Below are 12,779 nucleotides of genomic sequence, written 5' to 3' on the forward strand. Positions count from 1 at the left end.
CATGCCTACCAAAGCCCAAACATCTTCTCACTACTGCCAGAGGAGCAAAAGTGGCTTCTGCTTCACTTCTGTCCTTATTAGAGTGTAAACCAGGTGCTGACCAGGGATTCTGGAAGATGCACTTTCTGGTTTCCTCATCTGTTCTATAGGGAGAACATAGAAAGGAGCCAGAAAGTTGCAAAATTCCAGTAGAGCGTCATCTGGATGTCAGCCCCTTCAACTTCTCCTTATCTGTATATACGTTTCTAATACTTAACAATATAACATGATATGGCTCTACATTGTGCAAACCAAGACATACCCACTTTATGCTCAAAAGGGAAGGCTCTGGTCCCATCAGACACTGTATCCATCTCTGGCTGATGCTGGTTCTTCTTCTATTCATTTTTCAACATCTTTTACCCTGGAGAATAAATATTTAGTTTACCACCAATATTTCTTAATAAGATGGTAAAGAAAAAAGAAATTACACAGCAATTATTATAAGCAAATATTTAAATAGCAAAGCAAGGAAAAACTTGTGCATGTATTTTACACATGTTTCTTTGCTTGTTTGTGACAGTCCCTGAGACCAGAGTTGGTGTCCAGAACTTCCTTCTTCAACCATCTACTCTATGATCCCTTTGCAGCTATGGTTTCTCTCTGATGGGGTGACAAACTTTACCTCCTGCCATATGATTCGGCCTGTATTTACTGTTGTCACCGTTCACATCTACCATTTAGAATGGAATTACTAGAAGTCTCCTCCAAAAGAAAAATATTGTCAGGTTTCAGATAGGTAACTTTCCTGATCTACACTTTTCAGAATCCATCTCCACACATATTCCTTGGGCTTCTACCAATGCTAACAAAATATAATCATTGTTTTGGTATGTAAATGGGCTCCCCCCAGGTGAGACCTTTGTAGAGATCTCTCTAGGCTATGCTGAGATCTCATCCAGTTATGGGTCTAGAGATAATGAGGAGTAGACAGCGTGGCTCTTGAGGGTCTTCTTGAGAATAGTATTTTACAAGGTAACCATCTCAGGTAAAGTCATTGCAAGGTCTTTAAACAAGGGGAATATAAGAAATAGTGAAAGGGATTTTAAGAGCAAGGAGAGGAGCTGAATGGGAAAAATTAGAGAGGGAGACAAACCACGAGAGACTCCTAACTCTGGGAACCAAACAAAGGGTTGTGGAAGGGGCGGTGGGTGGGGGGATGGGGTAACTGGGTCATGGACACTGTGGAGGGCACTTGCTGGGATGAGCACTGGGTGTTATACTATATGTTGGCAAATTGAATTTTTAAAAAATGTGTAAAAAAAGAAAGGGGGAGAGCAGCCTCCTCGCAGGAGGTGGGGGATACTTCTGCTTTCAGTAGAATTAAGTGGGCATTGGAGGCAGGGAGCACAATCTACTGATATTTATTGGAATCTCCAAAACTCAGAGCCTTAGTCTTCCCCCAAGCAACACTGTCTAGCACTAAAGGAACTAAAGCATTGAAAGACCACTTTGACCTGTAAGGCCCACCATTCCCTTTCGAAGAAAAATGATAGCGCTAGCTATCTCTTAGGTCAGGACCCACAGCTATTGCCAAACTGTCTGAGGTACCACCTACAGGTGTTTCTGTGTGAATTTGCATGTCGACCTAAATCCGTGGTTCCACCTGCCGCTGTGAAAATGGCTTCTACTTCTCTTCCTTCTTCCAAATCTTGCATGTGAGCTCTCAGAACAGACTGTACATCGGAATCCCATTGGCAAGAGAGTGGAGGACACAAGTTTCCATGCTTCTGGCAACTGCAATATCAAGCAGAGCATGGAAGGTGTTGGAAATGATGCCAAGTACTGACAGGCAAGTGTCCGGCCCATCAGGGTTGGAAATCCTCCTACACATTCATCCACCTCAGCACTTTCTACATAGTGGTAGAATTTTCTCAAAGCTCCTTTGTCATTGCTGTTATCCCCAACATAGTAGAGGCTTAGTAATCATTGACCATGAGAGGATTGTTCCCGGGTCCATGACTATGAAGGCCAAGCTCTCCCATTCCACTCCATTCTTTACTAGAAAAAAAAAAAGAATATTTGAATTTCTGTTTCCCATCAGATCAGGGAAGACCACCAATAAAAGAATCTGCTTTTAATATTCCTTTGTTACTTGGGAAATTAACTCAACCATGTGACACAGTCAACTCACATGAAACTCAACTCCAAGGTCTATCAAATGATATTACCTCACTTCAGGGAGGAGAAACCTTTGGGAGGTATATATATAAGCTAACTTTATCTGTCCATATAATTTCCCTGGGTATTTTAAATCCTCATTAAAGAGATGGAGGCCATGATTCCATAGGGATTTCTGCACTCATCAGGGAAATGCCAGGGAAGGGGATAGCAGAGGCCACAGACTATTAGCTGAGTTATCACTGAAGCCGCACTGTCTTTAGCTGTAAGCACTGTACCTTGTGGCTTAATTAGGAACACTGGTTAACCTGGAGTCAGACTAATATCTTATCTTCCAGTGATACTTCTAAATTATTCCTCAAATGGAATATGTGGCAGTAGCCCTAAATGCAACCCTGATATTGCATGCATGGTCCCCAAAGAAACTGGGCAATAGGCCTAAGAGATCGAAAGTAGCCACCATAGGCACTTGCTTATTTATTTAACATGGGTGCCCATTCATTGATCAAGCAAGCATTGTGCTAGGCACAGGAGAAGATATTTAGAGGAGATGTGCTCCTGGGGTTCCAGTAGGTTAGACTCTGAGAAGGAAAATCGAGCGACCTGTATAGGCTCTCTGGATCTCAAGAGTCTCTTCTGGAAGGCAAGGGTAATAATTTCTCATGCCTCGGAGTGCTGCTGGGAGCAATAAGAGAAAAATGGTACAAAGACTTCCTCTAAAGAATAAGTGATGGAGAGGGGCACCTGGATAGTTCAGTTGGTTAAGCGTCTGCCTTCAGCTCAGGTCATGATCTCCAGGTGCCAGGATCGAGGCCCGTGTCAGGCTCCCTGCTCGGTTGGGAGTCTGCTTCTCCCTCTCCCTCTGCCCCTTCCTCTGCTGGTGCTATCTCTCTCTCTCTCTCTCTCTCTCTCAAATAAATAAATAAAATCTTTTAAAAAGAACTGATGGAGAGATAGATACGTGATATATATGTATTTATATATATATGTATATATGCATTTATAGACACATACGTGTGTGTGTGTGTAAACTCTCCATGCAATCCTGAGTGACTGAGACTCAGGGGGCCCTAGCAGCAGCACAAGTCAAAGCAGATATGAAAACTGCCTAAATTTTTAACAAGCTCCTCAGCCCACACGGATCCACAGCCCACCAGGAGACATTTGTCACTTTGAAAGTATGTTGAAGCATGTATGGAATATAGGAGGGCATAGATCTGTGGGAAAGGCATTTCCAGTGCAGCAGAGTGGAAATGCATGCTGTGCATGGGGCTGATGAGCAGCAAGTCCTGTTTGGCTGGAGCAGAAAATATTGCAGCTAAGAGAACTAGAAGCATCTAAGCACACCCCATGAGGGAGCCTAAATGTGAGGGTACAGGCAGGCAGGGAGTCTTGGTTTTCATTTTACCTGGGAAGCAAATAGAGCCTAGAAAGTTTAAGGCACCACTTTGATGACTCTAGCTGGTAAGTAGAGGCAGTGAGCTGGAGGGTCCTGGTCCATGCCACAGGGCTTCTGGAGAAAGTCTTCAATAAATATTTAGAAATAACACCTAATAGTTATTGCCACTAATTAAGTATCAATGAATACAGTGGAGATATCTGAGTTGCACTATTTCCAAGTTCACCAGCACCTCTTCTAGAGATTATGCTAGTGCTGCTGGGAGCTGACCTTGAGACCCATAGGTGGCCTCAACCAGGCGTGGACCCAGCTGGTGAGATGAAGTGGTGCATTCAGGAAATGTCTCCAGTGGAGTGCTGGCAGCATTGTAGCAGAGGGGACCGGAGAATGGGGGCAGAGAATGCCCAGGGCCATCGCTTCCAGGAGCTGTGCAGAGGAAACGGTCTCCTGTAGGAAGGTACTGAAGCTGAAATCAGACTAAAGCAGCCAGGCCAGAGCCCAAAGGAAAGACTTTGGCAGATACTCTCCAGCAGGAGATCAGAGGCAAGAACCAGAATGGAAAGGGTTTCAGAAAAACTCTGTGCCAGCTGTCAGAAAGGACAGTCCCCATGACCACCAAGGCCAGCCCCGCCTGGCTGGAATTGCCAGAAATGATGGAGCTGGCAAGAGCGGTTGTGTGTTTCAGAGGGGCTCATCCTCCAGGCTGCCTGGGCCCTCGCTCATTACTTGGCACAAAGCAGGTGGGTACGAACTGTCGCTGGAACGATCTGGGAGAGGAAGAGCAATGTGGTGTTTGGTTTTGATTTTCAGACATTGGTACCCAAGCAAAGTGCTCTTGCCTGAGGCCCACGAGGTCTGAGTGCCTGGCACAGAACTCTGCCTAAGGAACCAGCACGTTTCGATTTCAGGCTGAAAACCTGTCTCAAAACAAGACGAACAGACAGGGCCCGGAGGTGTGCCAACCTGTCCGATTATCAGAAATGCAATCCCCGCTTTGGGCTTCTGCTTTGATGGTTTGCCCTCGCCACAGAAGATGGCACCCCAATTCTACCCTCATTAAATACATGTTGGACAAATACTTAAAAGGAGGAGACATTATAAAATTATTTTATAAAATGTGATAAAAATCAAAACGTACAAGCTTGTCCTGGGTGTTGCGTCTTTTTGCCTGCCTCTGCCCCCCTTTACTCAACCTCTGGCCACCTGTATGTCTCAGACCTCAGACTCCTGGGCTACGTGTTTTTCAAAGGGGCTGTTTGAGGAGCAAGCGGCAGATGCTCAAGCAAATAGTGGTTGTTCACATGGGCATTAGCACATTCAACTGGGTAAGTAGAGTGTTTAATAAAAGGTTTATCTACCAAGGTGTGTGCAGACGGATAAGAGAAGGCATCACCACCTTGAGCATGAAGAAGTGAGAGGAGGAAGCGATCACAGGTGCTCTGCAACACCAGTGCAGTGTGGACAGGCTGTGTGACAGGAGTTGTGGCCTCTGGACACCAACAGTCCCAAGCGACCCTGCAAGGAGAGGGCTGACTGATGCATCACCACCCCACCCCCCGCCCCTTCTGCCTTCTGACTTATAAATGACACCCCCAAACCCAACTGACATCGGCCAAACCCAACTGGAAAGAGGTCAAAAACATCCACTGACGTTGTCCATGTGTGTCAGATTCCTGGGACTCAAAGTAGTGTGGGGAAGAGTAGAGGGCAGGAGAGGCAAGCAGAGAACACCCACACTAAATGTTTCTCAGTGTTGGGGCACCTGACTGGCTCAGTCAGTAGAGAACGTTGGGCATGGAGCCTTCTAGATGGTTCTCCTTATTTTTGTTACTTGGTATAACTTCACCTTCTTATTTGCTCTTTTGATCAATTTGCAATTGTATATTTCTGTAAAAAATTATTTCAGCAAGATCTTCTATTACTAATAGGAATGGGTTATGTACTTATAAACGCATATTCATTTACAAGTATATACTCTCTTTTGTCTATTGCCAAATCCCCTCTTCTCATCGTATTTGTGTTTTTTTTCTCAGTTTGGGAGACTTGCCAGTGTTTTGCTTATTCAAAAGACCAAATCTTAGACTTCTGGATCCTCTTCATGCTTTTCAAATTCATTTATTTCTTTGCTAGATTTCTCTGTCTTTTACTGTTTAGCTCAACTGGTTTTATTTTTACCTTTTTATTTTATTATAAAATACTTCAAGTGAAGGATTTAATTTTGGAGTCCCACTTTGTTTTATATGTTTCCATAATGTATTAAATTACAAAGAAGTTTCTTGTGTTTTCGGTAATAGCCATTCCAACAGGTTGAAGGTGGTATCTCGTGGTTTTGATGCATTTCCCTGATGATCAGTAATGTTGAGCATCCTTCCATGTGCCTGTTGGCCGTTTGTATGTCTTCTTTGGACAAATCTCTATGTAGGTGCTCTGCTCAGTTTTTTAATCCAATTGTTTTTCTTGTGGTGAGTTTATATATTCTTTATATATTTTGGACATCAATCCTTTACAGGATGTATGGTTTGCAAATATTTTCTCCCAGATTTTCATTTTCATTTCACTAGATTTTCATATTATTGATGATACTCTTAGCAGTGACTTTTAGTTTGATATAGTCCAGAAAAGAATGGAATCTTGCCATTTGCTACCAAATGGATGGACCTTGAGGGGGTTTTGCTAAGTGGAAAAGGTCAGACAGAAAAAACAAATACTGTAGGATCTCACTTATTTGTGAGACCTAAAAAAACAAAACAAACAAACAAAACAATGCCAAAAAACAAGCTCATTGATACAGAAAACACATTGATGGTTATCAGAGTGGAGGGTGGGTAAAATGGGTGGAGAATAGATAAAATGGGTGGAGGGAGTCAAAAGGTACAAACTTCCAGTTATAAAATAAACTGTGGGATATAATGTACAACACGACAAGTGCAACTAATAATACTGTTAATTATACTACATATTTGAAACTTGCTAAGAGAGCAAATCTTAAAAGTTCTCCACACAAGAGAAGAATACTTTGGGGATCCCTGGGTGGCGCAGGGGTTTGGCGCCTGCCTTTGGCCCAAGGCGCGATCCTGGAGACTCGGGATCGAATCCCACGTCAGGCTTCCGGTGCATGGAGCCTGCTTCTCCCTCTGCCTGCATCTCTGCCTCTCTCTCTTTCTCTCTCTGTGATTATCATAAATAAATAAACATTTAAAAAAAAAAAAAGAATACTTTGTAACTATGTATGATGACAGATGTTAACCAGGCTTACTTAGCTGGCCATGTTCGCATTATATACAAATAAATATAAAATCATTATACTGTCACCTGAAACTAATATAATGTCAATTATACCTAAATAATATAATTAAAATTAAAAAAAAGAAGTTTCATTATCTTCTGAATAACCTGTTATTGCTTCAGTCTTGAGCTTCTGAAAGGATTGTTATTCCATGAAATGTTTTTCAAAATCGAGTGGCTATAAATATACTATTAGTTTTCTAATTTCCTGAACAGCTTTCTTGAATTTTCATAAGCTTTGGTGTGCATCATACAATCAATTTATATAAGTAATCATGAGAATATGAAAAGAAAGCACACTTTGGTAAAGCAAAACATTTGCTCCTATCCATTCCACCTAATTTATTTGCATTATATCATGTCATTTATACCCATATTTAATTTCTAATAATTAAAACCTCCCTTTACAGTTACCCACAATTTTATGTATTTCTAAGAGATTGTACTTTGTTGATTATATTGATTCAAAGAATAAATCCTTGATAACTTTAGGACCTTAGTATTGATTATAGTTTTCATATAACCGATTTTCCCATTTACCATGGCCAACAAGTTCTGCCTTAAATGCTGTTACTATCCCCACCACTGTCAGTCACCTGTTATGTTTTAATCAAGATTACCATCCTCAATTTTGTTTTTTAGACTTTGGAATTCAGCTCTCTTGAGCTGTATGTTTTATAAGCAGTAGTTCTTTTTTTTTTAGATTTTATTTATTTATTCATGAGAGACACAGAGACACAGGCAGAGGGAGAAACAGACTCCCCGCTGAGCAGGGAGCCTGATGCAGGACTCAATCCCAGGACCTGAGATCACCTTCTGAGCCAAAGGCAGATGTTCAACCACTGAGCCACCCAGGCGTCCCTGCAGCAATTCTTTAAACAAAGATATTCCAGTAGTCTCAGAGAATTGGCTGTTTGGCAGTGGAATTTACACTGTTAGTTTTATGTTTGCTAAAACAGCTTCACTTTACTCAACCTCTGTCCTATTTTATGTTTTCTCTTTATGTTCTCTGGGTGAGCCTTTTTAAATGTTACCCTCTGATGTATGGGGAAGGCTGGTTTTCGTCTTGGTCAGTGATTTGGAAGAAAAACATGCAGTTTTTTCATTCTACTGGAAATTACTTTAGTTTTTTTTTTTCTTTTTCTTTTTTATTCAAGCCTTTGGAAGTAGACCAGATGTCCATCGATAGATAAATGGATAAAGAAGATGTGATCTATACATACACACACACACACACACACACATATATATATATATTTCAATTATTCTTAATATCAATGTTTTGTGTTACTAAGCTACCTAATTAAAAATGCTAGGGTTCAACTCCCTTGAAAGAAAGACAAGGATATGTGTGCTTTTTGGCTTTTTTTCTTTTTCTCTCTGCTCCAGCACAGTAAATCTGAAAGCCTGCAAATGCCCTCCCCTGCACCCCTCCCACCCTCCGGCCCTGCCACTCTGCCACCAGACCACCATAAGGTTCATCTGGGAGTCTGCAAACTGCTTTGCTCAAATCTTTCCATTTAATTCTTTTCTCCAGGTCTTTTTTAGATCTGCTGCAAAGGGCTCCAGTTTAAGTGCAACTCAAATGTTGGCCGACCTCATCAACAATTGAATTGTAAATGAGGTCTCAGGGCACCAGGATTATTAGTAAATTGTCCTTCCTCCCCCAACTTGCCCCTCAAAGATTGTGTCTCCCCAGCACACGTGCCAGTGGCCCTCCGAGACAGGCCCCATCCCTGGCTCATGTCACACAGATCTGAATGGAAGTGAGTGAAGGCGCCTGCATCCTGTGGGGGTCACACCTGGGCTACTGGCCTCCCACTGGGGGAGAACACCCAGGATCAGGTGGTTCGGGGGGCTCCTTCCAGCCTCGGAGGATTTAGTCTAAACAGAAGGAAGCCAGGGCAGGGTCTAAGAACTGGGGGAGGCCACGCCGCAGCCCCACACAGCGCTCACACACAGGCACACACGGTCTCAGGAACCCCGGCCCCATGCTGGTAAAGTAAAGGAGATTTTCAGCTTTAAGGCCATTCCTGAGCTCCCAGGAAGGCTCTACTTCAACTGTTACCAAATCACAGGGACGCGACCAGACCTCAGAGCAGGGGCTGTACCGCCACCCCCAGCACGCCCCCAGCACACGCTGTCCATCTGCTCCAGCTGTGGATGACCATGACCTGCGGGAAACAGTGCAGACACCAAGATAAGGGGAAGGCCGCCCCAAGTCCCCATTGGGTTGCATCATGCAACCTTGCATGTGCCAAGACCAGGAGGCGACCTGTCCCTTTCTGAAATGACCTTGGTCGCGGTGATCTGTGACTCCTGATGGGAGACAGACCCTCCAGGAAATACCGCTCCGGGGCTGGCAGGGTCCCAGCCACCGTCCTCACTGCCTTCTCCTTTCTCGTTAGAATTTTCACAAAGGGTGCAGGCTTCTTGTGATGAGCACAGTCGTATGTACCTGATGATTCACTGAATTCTACTCCAGAAAAAAATATTGCAGGGCATGTGAACTGAGTAAACTTAAAATAAATTTTTAAAAAAAATTTACAGAGAAAAAACTTTAAAAAAAAATAAATTAAAAAAAAAAAAAAGATTGTGTCTCCCTTTTCAGCTGTTATTCCATCCCAAAGAATTTCTTTTAATCTCTTGGCTAGGCGGAATCATGGCCCCCTGAAGATGCTCAAGTCCTTCCTAATCCCCAGAACCTGGGAATATGTTATTTTAAGTGGAAAAAGAGATTTTGCAGCTATCATTCAGGGTAAGGACCTTAAAATGAGGAAGTTATTCTGCAATATCCAAGTGGCTCAGCCTAACCACCTGAGTCCTTTAAAGAAACGGTCCCAACTGAAGTCAGAGTCAGAAACGGTGGTCTGGAAGGGCGCCTGGGTGGCTCAGCCAGTTAAGCATCTTACCCTTGATTTCAGCTCAGGTGATGACCTCAAGGTTCTGACATTGAGCCCTGCATCAGGCTCCACTCTCAGCGCAGTGTCTGCTTGAGGTTCTCACTCCCTCTCCCTTTGCCCCTTCCCTCACCCCTCACTCATGCTCTCTCTAAATAAATAAATAAAATCTAAAAAGAAAAAGAAAAAAGAAAGAAAAGAAAAAAAAAGAGGGGCTCCTGGATGGCTCAGTCACTTAGGTGGCTGCATTTGGCTCAGGTTGTGATCTCAGGGTCCTAGGATCAAATCCTGCATCGGACTCCCTGCTTTGCAGGGAACCTACTTCTCCCTCTGTCTCTACCTCCCTTCTTCTCTCCCTCTCTCTCTTACATAAATAAATAAAATATTCAAAAAAAGAAAAAGAAAGAAAGAAAGAAAGAAGAAAGAAAGAAAGAAAGAAAGAAAGAAAGAAAGAAAGAAAGAAAGAAAGAAAGAAAGAAAACAGAGGAGATAGGACTATGGAAGAATGTTGTCAGAGAGGTGAGATGTTGCTGGCTCTGAGGAGGGAGGAAGAGAGCCATGAGCCAGAGCATGCCTGTGGCCCCTAGAGGCTGGAAGAGGCAAGGAAACAGTCTCTCCTGGAGCCTTCACAAAGGAACATGACCCACTCGACACCTTGATTTTAGCCCAATGAGTTGAGTCAGACTTCTGACTCTCACAGAACCCTAAAATGATCAATATGAATCATTTTAAGCCACTAAATCTGTGGTATCTGTTACTGCACTGATAGGAAGCCACGATGGTCCCCAGTGGGTGTCTTCAAACACCTTACCAATCACCTTGGACCTATATGCAGGACGGTTCTTTGTTCTGCGCTGTTCTGCTACTGCTCTGGCTTGCTCAAACTCATCAATGTTGGCTTCTCGGGAAGCCACTGGAACAACTTCAGCATTGCTAGGATACAGCAAAGACAGGCAAGTGGCCAGGACTGGATCCAGAGGGAAAATACGGCCTGGCTGGACTTAGAGTTATCATCCAGATAAAATGAGTTCATATAGGCAAAGTGCTTTCAACAGTGCCTGGCAAGCGGGGTGAGCAGAGAGAGGAGGGGGAAACTCAAGCAGACGCCACACTGAGAGCGGAGCCCGATACAAGGCTCATTCTCACCACCCCAAGATCCTGACCTGGGCCAAAATCAAGAGTCGAACTCTTAACAGACTGAGCCGCCCAGGCACCCCTATATCCATTCCTTCCAACCGCTAGTACTCCATGGTATAAATCCATCTCATCTGACCTGTCCGCAGAGTTAATGTCCCAAACATTTAACTTTTGTAGAACACAGGCATGGCCCAATCAGGAAGCTGCGTCAGTGCTATAACTGGGTCTTATAAGTCCTTGAAATGCAGGAATTTAATCTTTAATTGCTGCATATATAAGGATTGGGTAGGTCTCAAAAGGAGATAAAGAGACATTGAGTGGGTTAGGAGAAGCAGGCCAGTTATCAATCAGCAGAACACTGGTTTTCAACAACCAGCATGGCTGTACTATGGCAGCTGAGTATCACCCCTGCCTGTCCCCTCTTCAAGTGATGAATTACCAGCTTGCCTCCAAACTGCCTTGACCTCAACTATAGTGTAACAGGCTTTCTTGTCCATTATGGATGGCGACATCATTTTCCTGCTATACACACCAAAGAATTGTTGAGTCACACGTGTGCACATGTGTAGATCGCTTGGGTAGTGCCATGTGGTTCTCCATAATGGCAGCACCAGTCCACCCTCCCACCCGAGGAGTGTCTGCCCCCTCACCATTGTTTCACATCCTGCCCATGTTGGTGCCACCCAGCTCTGATTTTCACCAGTGCCTAAGCATGAAGGAGTAGCCCCCATTGTTTGAAATGGCATTTGTCCAATTCCTAACCTGCCACCTAGCCTGGGCTCTCATCTTATGCTTAAAACTTTGGTGCCTTCCCTTTCTATAAACATCCTTCTTGCAGCTCTTCTCACTGTCCTAGTGGGCTTTCCATCTTTTTATCACCAATACACAGGACGTCCCTGCGTGAGAACGTCAGTGTGTGTGTGGTCAGGGGTGCCATCTCCTCACGCTTCCCAGACCATGAATCCTCCAAGTGCCAGCCATGTGCTGAACTCTGAGTCAAAGCAGGGAGATTGATTCTCCTCCTGACTGCCTCACAGGCTGTCACCTGCACCCTAAAGTAGCAGCGCCTGCGCCCAGAGTCTCTAAATCCTCTTCATGAAGAACACCTGCTATGGCTGCAGTCCTCACACCCCCACTGAACAATAAATAGGGTTGCGTGCAAATCTTGCCGAGAGTGGCAGAACTGGAGGCGGAGATACTCTGTTGTCTCAAGCAAACCGTAACTCAGCCAACCAAAATGTCCTTAAGTGGTATCAATCATTTCGACTTCCCAACGAAAGCAATTCCTCATTGGCCGTTGTAGGATTTGGGTCCCTCCATCAGTGTCACTGATTTCCACCAATTCTTTCCTTTCTTTTGCTATAAATTTCCTACCCGTGACAAGGTTCCTGGACTCTGCATTCCGTCATCTCATAATAGGGATCCAGTGAAGAGAGAACTTAATGCTCAAATAAGGTGGAGAAATCTGGACCTTTATTATTATTATTTTTTTAACAGAGTATCTCATTATGCCCATTGCAGACTTCAAAAAGTCATACATAGGGAGACCTGGGTGGCTCAGTGGTTGAGTGTCTACCTGCGGCTCAGGGCGTGATCCCGGTGTCATGGAATGGAGTCCCGCATCAGGCTCTCTGCAGGGAGCCTGCTTCTCCCTCGGCCTGTGTCTCTGCCTCTCTGTGTCTCTCATGAATAAATAAATAAAATCTAAAAAAAAAAAAAAAGGTATACATAGTATGGAGCAAACATTGCTGTGACAAAATGAGCACTCTTTCAGAAAGTTCTTTCGTCTCAGCTCCAGTGCATATTAATGTTGCAACTTGATGTGACGGATCATCATTCTGAAGCCTGTTTCTGAATCCTTACTATGGGGACAATAAGAGTTCCTGCATAAAGACAGG

At 43.9% G+C, this 12,779-nt stretch overlaps 1 long non-coding RNA gene across 5 annotated transcripts in view; it reads right to left on the reverse strand.

Annotated features, from left to right (window-relative positions):
* The window catches only part of LOC112646121 (uncharacterized), a 54,278-nt gene that overhangs the window by 19,999 nt on the left and 21,500 nt on the right, over positions 1-12,779 (reverse strand). For 4 of the 5 annotated variants that reach the window (XR_003127484.3, XR_003127485.3, XR_003127482.3 and 1 more), the window contains 2 exons: positions 1,598-1,776; positions 302-403 (listed from right to left, as the gene is read on the reverse strand). This is a non-coding gene — a long non-coding RNA (uncharacterized LOC112646121). The remainder of the gene's footprint in view (positions 1-301; positions 404-1,597; positions 1,777-12,779) is intronic. The other variant, XR_003127483.3, reaches the window with a different exon arrangement.

This window comes from Canis lupus, chromosome 6 (genome assembly GCF_003254725.2).
Source record: "Canis lupus dingo isolate Sandy chromosome 6, ASM325472v2, whole genome shotgun sequence".
In the NCBI taxonomy this organism is placed as follows: Eukaryota; Metazoa; Chordata; class Mammalia; order Carnivora; family Canidae; genus Canis; species Canis lupus.